Consider the following 18,472-nt stretch of genomic DNA (forward strand, 5'->3'; position numbering starts at 1 on the left):
TTAGAGAAGAAGTGGTTTACCCCAGACCATGAGGCTGGCCCGAGACTACAAGACAGATGGCTTGCTTCTTAACCCAGGGGTCTTTTTATACCAAAAGAACAAAGACAGAAAAAAGCCACAAAAACTCAAAGGAAGCAGATTTCCAACCACAGCCAACCTCAGAACAATTCTGAGTTGCTCATTTTAAGATCAACAAGGCATTTTTTAGGGTGTCTATGCCTGAAGGAGGAAATCACAGTGTGAATATCAAACTTGCCTCTAAAACAGCCTAACACAATACGGGTCCAGGAAGAACAAGGCAAGGAAACCCCCTGGTGAATGACTCATCTCAGGAAGAGGCAGCGTCAGGAGAGTCTATGGAGAAGACCTGGAACAAGACCTCTCTCTCCTGCTCTCTCACACACACCCTCACACCCCCATGAGCCCAAATCTGTGAACTGAGAACCTCACTTCTCTGACTCACCTTCCATCTCCCTCAATCAGAGACGCCCACAAACCTCAGAGCTGCGTCTCAGCATCGCTTGTTTTGACTCCCCTCCCCCGCTGCCTTGACTTCCTTTCTGCCTGGGAACCTGTCTGTGTGGACTTTTCCCTCTATGTCTACCGGTGTCCTGCCACCAATGGCATTTGTCACCTCTGCCAGGGTAGCCCCTCATGACTCGGGGTATTGATGGCTGTGCCTCATCTCCTTGTGAACGGGAACTGTCCTAAGGAAAGGGAGGGTCGTTCCTTGTTCCTGATGCTCCACGATTCCTTGCACAGTGTGGTCACCAGGTGCTGATGTGCCCTCCTTGGATGAATGAGTAATGTGGGTTCTAGGAAGCCTGCACTAACGCGGATGTGACGTCCTCAGCCTTTCATAGACTATGTTTCCTATGAGAGGTGGGAAGAACAGCTGAACAGAAGGCTGGGGACTGCCCAGGTCCAGAGTCACCAAGAGCTTGTTGGCAGGTTTTCACTTGCTATTAGCAGAGGTTTTTTTTTTTTTTTTTTTTTTTTTTAAGGCACTATTTTTAGTGTTAAAAGTGAGTTCAGGCCAGGCGCAGTGGCTCACACCTGTAATTCCAGCACTTTGGGAGGCTGAGGCGGGCAGATCACAAGGTCTAGAGATAGAGACCATCCTGGCCAACTTGGTGAAACCCCATCTCTACTAAAAATACAAAAATTAGCTGGGTGTGGTGACGTGCGCCTGTAATCCTAGCTACTAGGGAGGCTGAGGCAGGAGAATCCCTTGAACCAGGGATTCGGAGGTTGCAGTGAGTCGAGATTGTGCCACTGCACTCCAGCCTGGCGACAGAGCCAGACTCCGTCTCAAAAAAGGAAAACAAACAAACAAACAAAAAGAATTCATCAGAAGGCATAATGATCATAAATGTGTGTATAAAGCTTTAAAATACATGAAGCAACGCTCAAAAGGATTAAAGGGAGATCATGTCACCCCCTTCTTAGCAATTGATAGAATGATCAGATGAAAACAGTAAAATATCAGATCTGAACATTTTCAACCACCTTGACTTAATTGACATTTATAGAGCACACATGCAACATCTATGGGAGATACCTTCTTTTCTATGAACATGGTACTTCACCAAGATAGACCATGTTATGAACTATCAAACAAATCTAAAAACATTTAAAACGAAGGAAATTATATAAAATGTGTTCTCTAATCTTAATGAAGTTAAAGTGTTAAGCAATAACAAAATCTAGAAAGACTCCCAAAATGTGAATATTAAGCAACATATTTATAAATAACTCATAGTTCATGGATGAAATCAAAAGAGGATTCAAAGCATTTCTTTTCTTTTTCTTTTTTTTTTTTTTTTGAGATGATGTCTCATTCTGTCGCCCAGGCTGGAGTGTAGTGGCATGATCCTGGCTCACTGCAGCCTCTGCCTGCTGGGTTCAAGCGATTCTCCTGCCTCAGCCTCCCGAGTAACTGGGACTACAGGCGCCTGCCACTACACCTGGCTCGTTTTTGTATTTTTAGTAGAGATGAGGTTTTACCATGTTGACCAGGCTGGTCTTGAACTCCTGACCTCATGATCCACCTACCTCAGCCTCCCAAAGTGCTGGGATTACAGGCGTAAGTCGCTGTGCCTGGCCTGGAGTTTCTTTTTGGGGTGATGATGAAAATGTTCAAAAATTGATTTTATTGATGGTTATACACTTCTGTAAATATATTTAAAGAATTATATGATACATAAAGTATATCTCAGTAAAGTTCTTAAGGATTAAAAGAAGAATGGCATCAAAATCAATGACTCAGAGGTCTGCATTACTCACCTGTAAAGTAAGTATAAATTAAACTCAAAGGTAGTACCAAGATGACAAGGAAATAATAAGACTGAAATCAATGAAATAGAATTCAAACAATAAAAGGAATCAACAAGCCAAGAGTTGGTTCTCCTAAATGATCAACAAAATTAATAAAAGTAATAAACTGGTTGGGGGAGGTGGCTCATCTCTGTAATCCCAGCACTTTGGGAGGCCGAGGCGGGCAGATCACCTGAGGTCTGGAGTTTGAGACCAGCCTGACCAACATGGAGAAACCCTGTCTCTACTAAAAATAAAAAATTAGCCAGGCGTGCTGGTGCATGCCTGTAATCCCAGATACTTGAAAGGCTGAGGCAGGAGAATCGCTTGAACCTAGGAGGCAGAGGTTGCAGTGAGCCAAGATTGCACCACTGCACTCCAGCCTGGGCAACAAGAGTGAAACTCCATCTCAGAAAAAAAAAAAGTAATAAACCAAACTTTAAAAGAAAAAAAGAACAACAGCACAAAATACCAATATCAAGAATTAATGATGGGATATTATTACAAGCTCTACAGCCATTAAAAGGATAATAGTGGGATCTTACGAATAACTATGCCGATCAATTTGACAACTTAGATTAAATAGACAAATTTCTTAAAAAACACTACTTAGCAAAATAGCCATAAGAAGTAAAGATAATTTAAATATTCCTAAAGTTGTCTATGAATTGCAATTCATTGTTTGTTTGTTTATTTATTTATGTTATTTTTTGAGTTGGAGTCTTGCTCTGTCACGCAGGCGGGAGTGCAGTGGTGTAATCTTGGCTCACTGGAAACTTTGCCTCCTGGGTTCAAGCGATTCTTCTGCCTCAGCTTCCTGAGAAGCTGGGATTACAGGCACCCACCACCATGCTCAGCTAATTTTTTTGTATTTTTGGTAGAGGTGGGATTTCACCATGTTGGCGAGGCTGGTCTTGAACTCCTGACCTCAGGTGATCTGCCCATCTTGGCCTCCCAAACTGCTGAGATTACAGGCGTGAGCCACCCTCCCTGGCGAAATTCATTGTTTAAATGCTCACATGATGAAAACTAGGCCCATGTCATTTCACTGAATTCTATAAATATTTTTGGAAGAAACACCAACAGTTGACAAATTGTTTCAGAACATAAAGAAGGAGGAAAAACTTCTTTACTGTTTTAAAAGGCAAACATCATTCTGATACCAGAATCTGACAGAAGTTACAAAAAAAGAAAAATACTGATCAATATCTATTATAGATACAGATGTAAAAATCCTTAATTCAACAATAGCCAATTGAATTCTCCAAGAAGATAATACACTGTAAGAAAGTAGGGTTTATTCCAGGAATACAGTTAGATTAAGATCTGAAAATTAATGTTACTCATGATATTAACAGCATGAAGGAGAAAAGCTATATAAACACATCAATGGAAGCAGAAAGAACATTTGACAAACTTTGACTTCCATTTATGATTTAATAATTCTCTTTAGAAACAGAAGAGAACTTCCTTAAAACTGATTAAATGCATGTATAAAAGCTATGGCTAACATCTGTTAAAATAGTAGAATATTGAATGCGTTCATTCCATGATTAGGACCAATTCCAAGCATGTTCCTGTAGATCACATCCATTTGGCATTGAATTCAGGGTCCTAGCCAATGCAGTATGGCAGGAGAGAAAGACAGAATAATTGGGAAGGAAGGAATGGGACTACTTTCATTTGCAGAGAACTACTAGAACTAACAGGTGGCTCTAGCAGGTCACAAGATACAAGCCAGGTACTACACAAGGAAATAGGACTGTGAGAGCAGAAAAGAGAAACAGTTTGAGGAACAGACACTAATGTAGCTGTCGCCAAATACTAGAGAGACTTTTATGTAGAAAGGGGTTGCATTTGATCTCTTTTAAATCCTGGCAGCAGTCAAACTAAGCTCAGCCTAAGCTATATTTAACAGCCTCGTCCTTCTCGTCCTCCATCTTCTCCTGCTCCTTCTCCCCCTTCCCTTCCCTTCCCTCCCCTCCTCTCCCCTCCCCTCCCCTCCCCTGGCCTCCCCTCCCTTCCCCTGGCCTCCCCTCCCCTCCCCTGGCCTTCCCTTCCCTTCCCTGGCCTTCCCTGGCCTGGCCCGGCCTGCCCTTCCGTTGTTCCCTGGCCTGGCCCGGCCTGCCTTCCGTTGTTCCCTGGCCTGGCCCGGCCTGCCTTCCGTTGTTCCCTGGCCTGGCCCGGCCTGCCTTCCGTTGTTCCCTGGCCTGGCCCGGCCTGCCCTTCCGTTGTTCCCTGGCCTGGCCCGGCCTGCCCTTCCGTTGTTCCCTGGCCTGGCCCGGCCTGCCCTTCCGTTGTTCCCTGGCCTGGCCCGGCCTGCCTTCCGTTGTTCCCTGGCCTGGCCCGGCCTGCCTTCCGTTGTTCCCTGGCCTGGCCCGGCCTGCCCTTCCGTTGTTCCCTGGCCTGGCCTGGCCTGGCCCGGCCTGCCCTTCCGTTGTTCCCTGGCCTGGCCCGGCCTGCCCTTCCGTTGTTCCCTGGCCTGGCCCGGCCTGCCTTCCGTTGTTCCCTGGCCTGGCCCGGCCTGCCTTCCGTTGTTCCCTGGCCTGGCCCGGCCTGCCCTTCCGTTGTTCCCTGGCCTGGCCTGGCCTGGCCCGGCCTGCCCTTCCGTTGTTCCCTGGCCTGGCCCGGCCTGCCCTTCCGTTGTTCCCTGGCCTGGCCCGGCCTGCCGTTCCGTTGTTCCCTGGCCTGGCCCGGCCAGCCCTTCCGTTCTTCCCTGGCCTGGCCCGGCCTGCCTTCCGTTGTTCCCTGGCCTGGCCCGGCTTGTTCCCTGGCCTGGCCCGGCCTGCCCTTCCGTTGTTCCCTGGCCTGGCCCGGCCTGCCTTCCGTTGTTCCCTGGCCTGGCCCGGCCTGCCCTCCGTTGTTCCCTGGCCTGGCCCGGCCTGCCCTTCCGTTGTTCCCTGGCCTGGCCCGGCCTGCCCTTCCGTTGTTCCCTGGCCTGGCCCGGCCTGCCTTCCGTTGTTCCCTGGCCTGGCCCGGCCTGCCCTTCCGTTGTTCCCTGGCCTGGCCCGGCCTGCCTTCCGTTGTTCCCTGGCCTGGCCCGGCCTGCCCTTCCGTTGTTCCCTGGCCTGGCCCGGCCTGCCTTCCGTTGTTCCCTGGCCTGGCCCGGCCTGCCTTCCGTTGTTCCCTGGCCTGGCCCGGCCTGCCCTTCCGTTGTTCCCTGGCCTGGCCCGGCCTGCCCTTCCGTTGTTCCCTGGCCTGGCCCGGCCTGCCCTTCCGTTGTTCCCTGGCCTGGCCCGGCCTGCCCTTCCGTTGTTCCCTGGCCTGGCCCGGCCTGCCCTTCCGTTGTTCCCTGGCCTGGCCCGGCCTGCCCTTCCGTTGTTCCCTGGCCTGGCCCGGCCTGCCCTTCCGTTGTTCCCTGGCCTGGCCCGGACTGCCCTTCCCTGCCCTACCTGGCCTGGCCTGGCCGCCCTCGCCTGGCCTGGCCTGGCCTTCCCTCCCTCCCCTGGCCTGGCCTGGCCTGCCTTCCCTCCCCTGGCCTGGCCTGGCCTGGCCTGCCTTCCCCTCCCCTGGCCTGGCCTGGCCTGGCCTGCCTTCCCCTCCCCTGGCCTGGCCTGGCCTGGCCTGGCCTGCCTTCCCCTCCCCTGGCCTGGCCTGGCCTGGCCTGGCCTGCCTTCCCCTCCCCTGGCCTGGCCTGGCCTGGCCTGGCCTGCCTTCCCCTCCCCTGGCCTGGCCTGGCCTGGCCTGGCCTTCCCTCCCTTCCCTGGCCTGGCCTAGCCTTCCCTCCCTTCCCTGGCCTGGCCTGGCCTGGCCTGGCCTTTCCGACGGAGTTTCGCTCTTGTTGTCCAGGCTGGAGTGTAGTAGCACGACCTCAACTCCTTGCAGCCTCCGCCTCCTGAATTTAAGCGATTCTCCTGCCTCAGCCTCCGGAGTGGCTGGGATTACAGGTGCCGCCACCACGCCCAGCATATTTTTAGTAGAGATGGGGTTTCACCATGTTGGCCAGGCTAGTCTTGAACTCCTGACCTCAGGTGATCGCCCGCCTCGGCCTCCCAAAGTGCTGGGATTACAGGTGTGAGCCACCGCACCTGGCCTCCCTGCTCCTCCTTTTCTAATTGAACTTTGTAATTAAAAGAATCTCCCAGTTACAGAAAAGATGCAAAAATTATACTATACGCTTTGCTTTGAACCACCTGAGAGCAAGCCACCCACAGAATGCACATCACCCTTTAACACTTGAGTGGGTATTTCCAACGAATAAGAACATTCTCCCGCATAACCACAATACAACCCTCAATATCAGACAGTAAGCATCAGTACATTACTACCAGCTAATCCTCAGACCCCAATGGTTTTCACTTGTCTTTATGATGTAATTTATTGTACAGAAATCCTGTCCTGAATAACTATACTGCTCTTTCATCTTTTTCTGACTCTAGTATTTCATGGGACATTGACAGACTCTTTTGGGGTTCAGGTTGTAAGGTGCCTTTTAAAAATTGAAGTTCATTATTTAATATTTGATTCAGTATCCTGCTTTTTAAAAAATGTACACATCATATAACCCTCATTAGTAAAAGTGTGTGTGTGTCTGTGTGTATGTGAACACCGCCCAATCACAGGAGAATATCCATTTTTCTCAAGGGTACATGAAACATTCTCCAGAACACACGATATGTTAGGCCACAAAACAAGCCTTAATACAATTTTAAAAATTGAAATAATATGGAGTATCTTTTCCAATCACAATAAAAGAAATTATAAATCAATAGCAGAAGGAAAACTGAAGAATCTGAAAATATGTGAAAATTAAAAATCTAAAACAACCAATGGATAAAAAAAAAATCAAAAAGGAAATTAGAAAATATCTTGAGAGGCTGAGCTCTGTAGCTCACGCCTTTAATCCCAGCAGTTTGGGATGCCAAGGTGGGCAGATCTCGGGAGGCCCCACCCCCCAAAAAAAGAAAATATCTTGAGACAGATGACAGGCACATTAAAATCTCAGAAATCGCCACTAAAGAACTTATCCATGTAACAAAAACAAAAAAAAACAAAAAAAAACAGTTGTACCCTCAAACCTACGGAAATTTAAAAAATGTTTCAAAGGAAAGTATCTTGAGACAAACGAAAACAATATACCAAAACTTACAGGATATATGAAAGCAGTGCTAAAATGAAAAATGACAGCTGTAAATACATTTTAAAAAATAGCTCAAATCAACAATCTACCTTTACATAATGAAGTAGAAAATGAAGAGCAAACGGCCGGGCATGGTGGCTGACGCCCGTAATCCCAGCACTTTGGGAGGCCGAGGTGGGCGGATCACAAGGTCAGGAGATAGAGACCATCCTGGCTAACACAGTGAAACCCCGTCTCTACTAAAAATACAAAAACAGCTGGGTGTGGTGGCGGGCACCTGTAGTCCCAGCTACTCATGAGGCTGAGGCAGGAGAATGGCGTGAACCCAGGAAGCGGAGCTTGCAGTGAGCCAAGATCACGCCACTGCACTCCAGCGTGGGCAACAGAGCGAGACTCTGTCTCAAAAAAAAAAAAAAAAAAGAAAGAAAGAAAATAAAAGAAAGGAAAGAAAATGAAGAGCAAACTAAGCCCAAAATCAGGAAAAAAAGAGTAAGTAATAAAGATTAGGTCAGAGATAACAGAAATAGAGAATAGAAAAACTACAGAGAAACTCAAAGAAACTGAAAGTTGGCTCTTTGGAGAGATCCATAAAATGTACAAACCTTTACCTAGATGGACTAAGAAAAAAGACAGAAAACACAAATAATCAAAATCAGAAATGAAAGAGGGGACATTTCAAACAAATTTACAGAAATCCAAAGGATTATAAAAAATACTATGAATAATTGCATGTCAACAAAGTAGATCACATTGATAAAACTGGTAAATTATTAAACACACACTACCCACCAATATTGAATCATTAAGAAATAGAGATTTTGAACACAGTTATAGTGAGGAGATAGAATCCATAATTCAAAACTTCCCAGCAAAGAAAAGCCCAGGACCAGTTGGCTTCAATGATGACGTCCATCAAACATTTAAAGAGCTAACATGAATTCTCCTCAAACTCTTCCAAGAAACTGAGTTGGAGGGAACACTTTCTAACTCTGTAGGCCCCGCATTACTCTGATACTATAGAAGTGATAAAAGGAGGTCTCCACGTCTTGTTCCTGATCTTGGAGAAAAAACTTTTAGTCTTTCACTATTGAGTAGGATGGTAACTATTGACTTTTCATATGCAGCCTCTAAGTCTAAGATCTACAAGAATTATACAACTCTTGTAATAAAACTGCAATTTTACCTTGGGGCATATATCCAAAAGAATTGAAAGAAGGGGCTCAAAGAGATTTTGTGAACCCATGTTCATAGCAGCGTTATTCACAATAGCCAAGATGTGAACACAAACCAAGTGCTCATGGATAGATGAATGGATAAACAAAATATGATATATATACACACAATGGAAAGGAAGGAAATTCCAATGCATGGTACCACATGGATGGATCGTGATGATATTATGCTAATTGAAATATGACAGCCACAAGAAAAACATAAGGCACTGTATGTTACCATTTATATGAAGTATGTACAGTAGTCAAATTCATAGAAACAGACAGTAGAATGGTAGTTGCCAAGGGCTGGGCAGGGGTGGGGACAAAGAGACAAATTTGAGTACAAACAAATGGTTGAGTTTCATAACTGGGAGAAAGATGCAAGTTCTGTCTAATTTTGGAGGGTTGGGGGAATGGAATGTAAGATTGATCTTGTAATGGGTAAGATCTGGAAGCCACTCATGCCAGTCCTTGCTTTGTCCCCATAGGTCGTACCTGGCTCAGCTGCAATCATCAAAGTTCATGATCAATCAGTCGGCACACAGCAATGGGAACACAGTCCTTTGGGAGAGTTGTGTCCACCAGGTACATTCTAAGACTGATCTCTAATCCTTGACACCTCTCTTTTCCTTACCATATACCATATACAAAAATCATCTCAAAATTCATCAATAACATTCTTTTTCCATGTTCTTCAAGTTTTGTGTTTTCTACAGTTTCTGGTTTTTCTGTTCAACAGATACTTATTGATCCTTTGCCAAATCCAAGGTTACGAATCTTTATTCCCATGTTTTCTCCTAAGAGTTTTGTAGCTTAACTCTTGATGCATTTTCAATTAATTTTTGTAAATGGCATCAGATAAGATTCCAGCTACATTCTTTTGCATGTGGCTATCCAGTTGCCATTCACTGAAATGATGATTTTTTCCATTAAATAGTCTTGGCATCCTTGTCAAAAACCAATTGACCGTAAAGGTATGGGTGTATTTTTGGACTCTCAATTCTTTTCCATTGATCTATATCTGTCCTTTTTCCAGTGCCACACTGTCTTGTAGCAAGTTTTGACACCAGGAAGTATGAATCTTCCTTTTGTTGTTTTCCTTTTCCAGAATTATTTTGTTAATGCTGGGCTTTTTGAAATTCCATATTAATTTTAGGATCAGCTTGCCAATTTCTAAAATCAACTGAGTTTCTCACAGGGATTGTGTTGCACCTGTCGCTCAGTTTAGAGGTTATTGACATCTTAACAATGAGAAGGCTTTTGATCCAAAAGCATAAGTTTTTAAAAATTTATTTAGATCACCTCTAATTTTTACAAACAATGTTTTGTAGTTTGCAGACTATAAATTTTGGGTTGATTTTGTTAAACTTATTTCTAGATATTTAATACTTTTTTATACTATTGTGGATAAAACCTTTTCTTAATTTCATTTTAGGATTCATCTTGAGTGTATGCAAATATAATTGATTTTCATACATTGATCTTGTATTCTATAACCTTGCAGAACTTGCTTATTATTATTAATGCTTTTATAGTGGCTTCCTTAGGATTTTCTCTATATAAGATCATATAATTTGCAAATAGAGAAAGTTTTACCTTTTCCTTTCCGATCTGGACGCTTTTTATTTCTTTTTCTTACCTAATTGTCCTGGCTAGAGCCTCCAGTATGATAATGAATAAAAGCAGTGAAAACAGATATCTTTTTTGGAGAAAATCTTTCAGTTGTTCACCATTACAATGTTAGCTGTGGGTTTTTGTAGATATTCTTTATCAGGTTGAGGAAGTTCACTTTTTTTTTTTTTTGAGATGGGGTCTTGCTGTGTTGCCCAGGCTGGAGTGCAGTTGTGCGATCTTGGCTCACTGCAAGCTCTGCTTCCCAGGTTCATGCCATTCTTCTGCCTTAGCCTCCTGAGTAGCTGGGACTACCTGCCACCACACCTGGCTAATTTTTTGTATTTTTTTTAGTAGAGACGGGGTTTCACCGTGTTAGCCAGATGGTCTCGATCTCCTAACCTCGTGATCTTCCTGCCTCAACTTCCCAAAGCTGGGATTACAGGCATGAGCCGCCACGCCTGACCTAGGAAGTTCACTTTTATTCTTATTTTGTGATTTTAATCATAAAAGGGTGTTGGAGTTAGTAAAATGCTTTCTCTGTGTTTTTGAGATAATCATCTGACCTTTGGTTTTTATTCTATTGATGTAATTTGTTACATCAATTTATTTTGGGATGTTGAACCTATCTTGCATTCCTAGGATAAAACTTATTTGATCCTGGTATATAATTCTTTTTGTATGCTTTTGGATTCAACTTGCTAGTATTTTGTTGCAGATTTTTGCAACCATATTCATAAGAATCATTAGTCTGTAGTTTTCTTTCTTTGTGAGGTCCTTTTCTGGTCTTAATATTAAGCTAATTGTATTAATCCGTTTATGTGGTGCTGATGAAGACATACCCAAGGCTGGCAATTTACAAAAGAAGGAGGTTTAATTGGACTTATAGTTCATGTGGCTGGGGAAGCCTCACAATCATGGCAGAAGGCAAGGAGGAGCAAGTCACATCTTACATAGATGGCAGCAAGCAAAGAGCTTGTGCAGGAAAACTCTGCCTTATAATAACCATCAGATGCCATGAGACTTACTCATTGTAATGAGAACAGCATGGGAAAGACCTGCCCCTGTGATTCAATTACTTCCCACCAGGTCCCGCCCACAACATGTGGGAATTCAAGATGAAATTTGTGTGAGAATACATCCAAACCATATCATTCCACCTCTGGCCCCTCCCAAATCTCATGTCCTTACATTTCAAAACCAATCATGCCTTCCCAACAGTCCCCCAAAGTCTTATTTCAGCATTAACTCAGAAGTTCGCCATCCAAAGTTTCATCTGAGACAAAGCAAGTCCCTTTTGCCTATAAGCCTATAAAATCTAAAGCAAGTTAGTTACTTCCTAGATACAATGGGGGTACAGGCATTGGGTAAATACAGCCATTCCAAATGGGTGACATTTTCCAAAACAAAGGGGTTACAGGCCCCATGCAAGTTTGAAATCCAGCAGGGCAGTCAAATCTTAAAGCTCCAAATGATCTCATTAGACTCCATGTCTTACATCCAGGTCACACTGATGCCAAGAGGCAGGTTCCCATGGTCTTGGGCAGCTCCACCCTTGTGGCAATGCAAGGTATAGCACCCCTCCTGACTGCTTTCATGTGCTGGTGTTGAGCGTCTGCAGCTTTTCTAGGCACCCGGTGTAAGTGATCTGCAATTCTACCATTCTGGGGTCTAAAGTACGATGGCCCTCTTTTCACAGCTCCACTAAGCAGTGCCCCAGTAGGGACTCCGCCACATTTCCCTCCCACACTACCCTAGCAGAGGGTCTCCATGAGGGCCTTGCCCCTGCAGCAAACTTTTGCCTGGGCATCCAGGCATTTCCATACATCTTCTGAAATTTACGTGGAGGTTCCCAAACCTCAGTTCTTGACTTATGTGCACCTGCAGGCTTAACACCATGTGGGAGCTGCCAAATCTTGGGGCTTACGCCCTCTGAAGCAACAACCCAGGCTGTACCTTGGCCCCTTTTAGTCACAGCTGGAGTGGCTGGAATGTAGGGCACAAAGTCCCTAGACTGCACACAGCAGAAGACCCTGGGCTCCTACCACGAAACTATTTTCTCTTCGGCCCTCAGGCTTGTGATGGGAGGGGCTGCCATGAAGACCTCTGACACGCCCTGGAGACGTTTCCCCATTGTCTTGGGGATTAACATTCAGTTCCTCCTTACTTATGCAGATTTCTGCAGCCAGCTTGAATTTCTCCTCAGAAAATAGGTTTTCTTTTCTGTCACATAGTCAGGTTGCAAATTTTCCAAACTTTAATGCTCTTGTTCCCTTATAAAACTGAATGCCTTTTACAGCACCCAGGTCACCCCTTGAATGATTTGCTGCCTAGAAATTTATTCTGCCAGATATCGCAAATCATCTCTTCCCAGTTCAAAGCTCCACAGATCTCTAGGGAAGGGACAAAATGTCACCTCTCTTTGCTTTCTTTGCTTAAACATAACAAGAATCACCTTTGCTCCAGTTCCCAACAAGTTCCCCATCTCCATCTGAGACCACCTCAGCCTGGACTTTATTGTCCATATCACTATTCGGCTTTTGGTTAAAGCCATTCAACAAGTCTGTAGGAAGTTCCACACTTTCCCACATTTTCCTGTCTTCTTCTGAGCCCTCCAAACTGTTCCAACTTCTGCCTATTACCTAGTTCCAAAGTTGCTTCCACATTTTCAGGTATCTTTTCAGCTGTTCCCTACTCTACTGGTACCAATTTACTGTATTAGTTTTTTTGTTTGTTTGTTTGTTTGTTTTGTTTTTTTTTCATGCTGCTGATAAAGACATACCCAAGACTGGGCAATTTACAAAGAAAGAGGTTTAATTGGACTTACAGTTCTACGTGGCTGGGGAAGCCTCACAATAATGGCAGAAGGCAAGGAGGAGCAAGTCATGTCTTAAATGGATGGCAGCAAGCAAACAGCTTGTGCAGGAAAATTCCCCCTTATGATAACCATCAGATCTTGTGAGACTTACTCATTATCATGAGAACTGCAAGGGAAAGACCTGCCCCACATGATTCAATTACCTCCCATTGGATCCCTCCCACAACATATGGGAATTCAAGATGAGATTTGGGTGGGGACACAGTCAAACCATATCAGTAATATTGTCCTTATACAATGAATTGGAAAGTGCTGCCTCCTCCACTGTCTTTAAAAAGGGTTTGTGAATAATTGGTATGAATTCTTCTTGAAATGGTTGCTATAATTCAATGGTAAAGGCAACTGGGCCTTGACCTTTTTTTTTTCTGGTGAAAACATACACATATATTTAGAATTAGCCAACTGGATTCAGTTTAGATGATCCCAGTTTTGTTGGCAAAATCCAAGGCATGGTAATCAGGAGCCAGTCAAACATATGCCGCCTTCTCTCCATCAGGCATAATCAGGGTGTTGAACCTTGGCCACATCAATGTTATAGAGCTTCTTCACAGCCTGTTTGATCTGGTGCTTGTTGGTTTTAACATCCACAATGAACACAAGTGTGTTGTTGTCTTCTATCTACTTCATGGCATACTCAGTGGTCATTGGAAGCTTGATGACAGCATAGTGGTCAAGCTTGTTTCTCCTGGGGGTGCTCTCCAGAGTCTCAGTAGCTTGGACCACTAGAAGGTGGATGACGTATGGATATTCTTTTTTTCATGGCTCTGGACATCTTTCTACACTGCCTTCTTGGCCTTCAAAGGCTTTGCATTGCTTCAGCTTTAGGAGGAGCAGGAGCTTCCTTCTTTGCTTTCAGTGCCATCTTGTGAAAAATGACTTTTCTTTAGGAGTAGTTTTTGATTACTGAGTCAAAATCTTTACTTGCTGTTTGTCTATGCAAATTGTCTATTTCATCTTGATTCACTTTCAGTAGTTTGTGTCTTTCTAGAAATTTGTCCCTTTCATCTAAGGTACCTAATTTTTTATTGTACAGGTTTCATAGCATTCTTTCATAATTTTTAAATTTCTGTATAATCTGTAGTAATGTGCTGTCTCTCATTTCTGATTCTAATACAGTCATTGCCTCAGTTGGTGATGGGAACACATTCTGAGAAGTGCATCATTGTGCAAACATCATAGAGTGTACTTCCACAAACCTAGATGATATAGCCTATTGCTCTTAGATTACAAACCTGTACTGGTAGGCAATTGTAACACAATGATAAGTATTTGAGTTCCTAAACATATGTGAACATAGAAAAGGCCCAATAAAAATATAGTATAAAAAGTTTAAAAAAATGGTGCGGTTGTCTAGGGCACTTACAATGAATGGAGCTTTCAGGACTGGATCTTGTCTGGGTGAGTCAGTGAATGGTGAGTGAATGTGAAGGCCTGGGACATTCCTGTACACTGCTATGGACTTTATAAACACTGTACATTTAAGCTATACCAAATCTGTAAAATTTTTTTTTCTTTCTTCCTTCAATATTAACTTTAGTGTAACTGTTTTACTTTATAAAGTTTTTAATTTTTAAAACTTTTTCACTCGTTTTAACAACACTTAGCTTAAAAAACAAACACATTGTACAACTGTACAAAAATATGTTCTTTATATTCTCATTCTATAGGCATTTTTATATTTTTAACTTAAAATTTTTTTTTACTTAAAATTTTTTTTTGTTAAAAACTAAGACAGAAACACACCCATTGGCTGGGCGCGGTGGCTCACACCTGTAATCCCAGCACTTTGGGAGGCCAAGGCAGGCAGATCACGAGGTCAGGAGATTGAAACCATCCCAGCTAACATGGTGAAATGCTGTCTCTACTAAAAATACAAAAAATTAGCCAGGCATGGTGACAGGCACCTGTAGTCCCAGCTACTCGGGAGGCTGAGGCAGGAGAATCGCTTGAACCTGGGAGGCAGAGGTTGCAGTGAGCTGAGATCGTGCCACTGTAGGCGACAGAGTGAGACTTCGTCTCAAAAAAAAAAAAAAAAAAAAAAAAGAAAGAAAGAAAGAAACACACACATTAACCTTCGCCTACACAAGGAGAGGTTCAGCAACATCACTGTCCTTCACCTCCACATCTTGTCGCATTGGAGGATCTTCAGGGGCAGACACACGTGGAGCTGTCATCTCCTATCTCCTCTGATAACAATACCTTCTTCTGGAAAACTGCATGAGGCAGTTTTACAGTTACCTTTTTCATTTGTAAGTAGGAGTACACTCTAAAATAACAATACACTGCATAGTATCAAAAACACATAAATCAGTAAGTCATTTATTATCAGTATCAAATATTACATATAGAAATTCATTATATGTGCTATACTTTTAAACAACTGGCAGTGGAGTAGGTTTGTTTACATCAGCATTGCCACAAACACCTGAGTAATGCATTGACTTATGACATTACTAAGCGATAGGAATTTTTCTGCTCCATCATAATATTATGGGACCACCGTCACATATGTGGTTCATTGTTGACCAAAACGTCATCATGCAGTGTGTGACTATAATTTGAGTCTTATTTTTTCCCTGTGTTAATTTTTGTAATACCATTAGTTGTGCCAATATATCAATCAATTCAAAGAACTAGATTTTGAGTTCATTAATTTACTCTGTTGTTTTTCTATTCTCCGTCTCATTAATTTCTGCTCTAATCTGTATTATTTTCTTCCTTCTGCTTGCTTTATGTATAGTTTGCTCTTCTTTTTCCAGTGTCTTAGAGTGGATTATTAGGTTATAGATTGAGATATTTCTTCTTCCTTAATAGACATTTAGGAAGGATATTTCTTGTTCCTTAATAGACAATTTCTCTGTAAACTTCAGTTATGTGAGCTGTATCCCATAGGTTTTCATATGTTGTGTCTTCATTTTCATTCGTCGTATTTTCTGATTTCTCTTTTTATTTCTTCTTAGACAAGTTGGTTGTTTAGGAGTGTGCTATTTAATTTTTATATAGCTGTGAGGTTCCCCAGTTTCTTCCTGCTATTGATTTCTAATTTTATTCCATTGTGGTAGGAGAGTGTACTTTGTATTATTTCTATCCTTTTAAGTGTATTAAGGTTTATCTTATGGCCGAGCATATGGTCTCTTTTGGAGAATGTTCTATGTGCACTTTAAAAGAATGTATATCTTGTTTTGATTGAGTAGAGTGTTTTATAGACATCTGTCTGGTCTAGTTGTTAGTTGTGTTGTTCAAGTCTGCTACTTTCTTGTTGATGTTCTTTCTAGATTTTTTGGTATGAATTCCTATAGGTTAAGGAAACTGTGCTTTTAAGTGTGGTTTTCATTGCAAATATTTTCTCCTAGTTTGTTTTCATGTTAGTCATGATTTCTTCCATGCAGTTTTCTTCCTAATTTTTATATAATTAACTTTACGCAACTTTTTAGTTTCTCGTGAGACTGAGAAGGTCCTTTCTCTCTCCCAACTTGAAAGAAAAATTTCTCATGCAGTACTTGTGTGGTTTCATACTTTACAGTTGACACCTTGATAGAACTAGTCTCTATTTCTTTATAGGAAGAGCATAAGCAAGAAGCTTTATTATTTTTCAGCAGTAACCTTAGTTGCCCCAGCACTACTACTGAATGATCACATTTTTATCATTGGTAGTGTCATCATCATAACACATCATCAAGGAAGTTGTTTTTCACAGTTTGGGTTTTTTGGCTGAGCTCCACGATTCCTTGCACAGTGTGGTCACCAGGTGCTGATGTGCCCTCCTTGGATGAATGAGTAATGTGGGTTCTAGGAAGCCTGCATTAACGCGGATGTGACGTCCTCAGCCTTTCATAGACTATGTTTCATGTGAGAGGTGGGAAGAACAGCTGAACAGAAGGCTGGGGACTGCCCAGATCCAGAGGCACCAAGAGCTTTTTATCAGGTTTTCACTTGCTATTTGCAGAGATTTTTTTTTAAGGCGCTATTGGTAGTGTTAAAAGGGTAAATTCATCAGAAGGCATAATAATCATAAATGTGTATATGCCTAATGATAGAACTTTAAAATGCATGAAGCAACACTCAAAAGGATTAAAGGGAGATCATATCACCCCCTTCTTACCAATCGATAGAATGATCTGATGAAAACAGTAAAATAACAGATCTGAACACCGTCAACCATCTTGACAAATGTTTATGCCTAATATTCCATTATTGGAATGCTAAACATGTGGAATTATTTATATCCTACTGCTCAAGGTCATAGCCAAGGTCTAATTGTAAAATTTCAAAAAATTGCAACCTCAGGCATAAACGGGTTAATTGACATTTATAGCGCATACATGCAACCTGTACCGCAGATTCCTTCTTTTCTATGAACATGGTACTTCCACCAAGATAGACCACATTGTGAACTATGAAACAAATCTAAAAACATTTGAAATGAAGGAAATTATATAAAATATATTCTCTGATCTCAGTGAAATTAATAACTATATCTAGAAAGAATCCCAATATGTGAATATTAAGCAACTTACTTATAAATAATTCACAGTTCATGGATGAAATCAAAAGAGAATTCAAAATATTTCAAAATAAATGATGATGATTATATAACATGTGGAAATGTGTGGGACGCCACTACACCAGTGCTTAGAGTGAAATGCACAGCTTTCAAGGCTTCTGTTAAGAGTTGGGAATTTGGGGAAACAAGGAGTGACTGCTAATGGGTATGGAGTCTTTTTGGGGTGATGATGAAAATGTTCAAAAATTGATTTTATTGGTGGTTATACATGTCTATAAATATATTCAAATGGAAGAATTCTATGGTTATATATGTGATATATAAAGTATATCTCAGCGAAGTTGTTAAGGATTAAAAGAAGAATGGTATCAAAATCAGTGACTCAGAGGTCTGCATTACTCACCCGTAAAATAAGTGTAAATTAAACTCGGAGGCAGTAGCAGGGAGGGAAAGAAATAATAGAGTACAAATTAATGAAATAGAATACAAAGAATAAAAGAAATCAACAAGCCAAGAGTTGGGTCTCAGAAGTGATCAACACAATTAATAAAATTAATAAACCAAACCTCAAAAGAAAAAGAACAATGGCCTGAAACACCAACATCAAGAATTAATGATGGGATATTATTACAAACTCTACAGCTATTAAAAGGATAATAGTGGGATCTCATGAATAACTTTATGTGAAAAAAATTCTACAACTTAGATGAAATAGAGAAATTTCTTGAAAAACCTTACTTAGCAAAATAGTCACAAGAGGTATAGATCACTTAAATATTTCTACAGCTGTGTAAGAATTGGAATTTATTGGCTGGGTGCGGTGGCTCAAGCCTGTAATCCCAGCACTTTGGGAGGCCGAGATGGGTGGA

Source organism: Macaca mulatta, chromosome 8 (genome assembly GCF_049350105.2).
Source record: "Macaca mulatta isolate MMU2019108-1 chromosome 8, T2T-MMU8v2.0, whole genome shotgun sequence".
NCBI lineage: Eukaryota > Metazoa > Chordata > Mammalia > Primates > Cercopithecidae > Macaca > Macaca mulatta.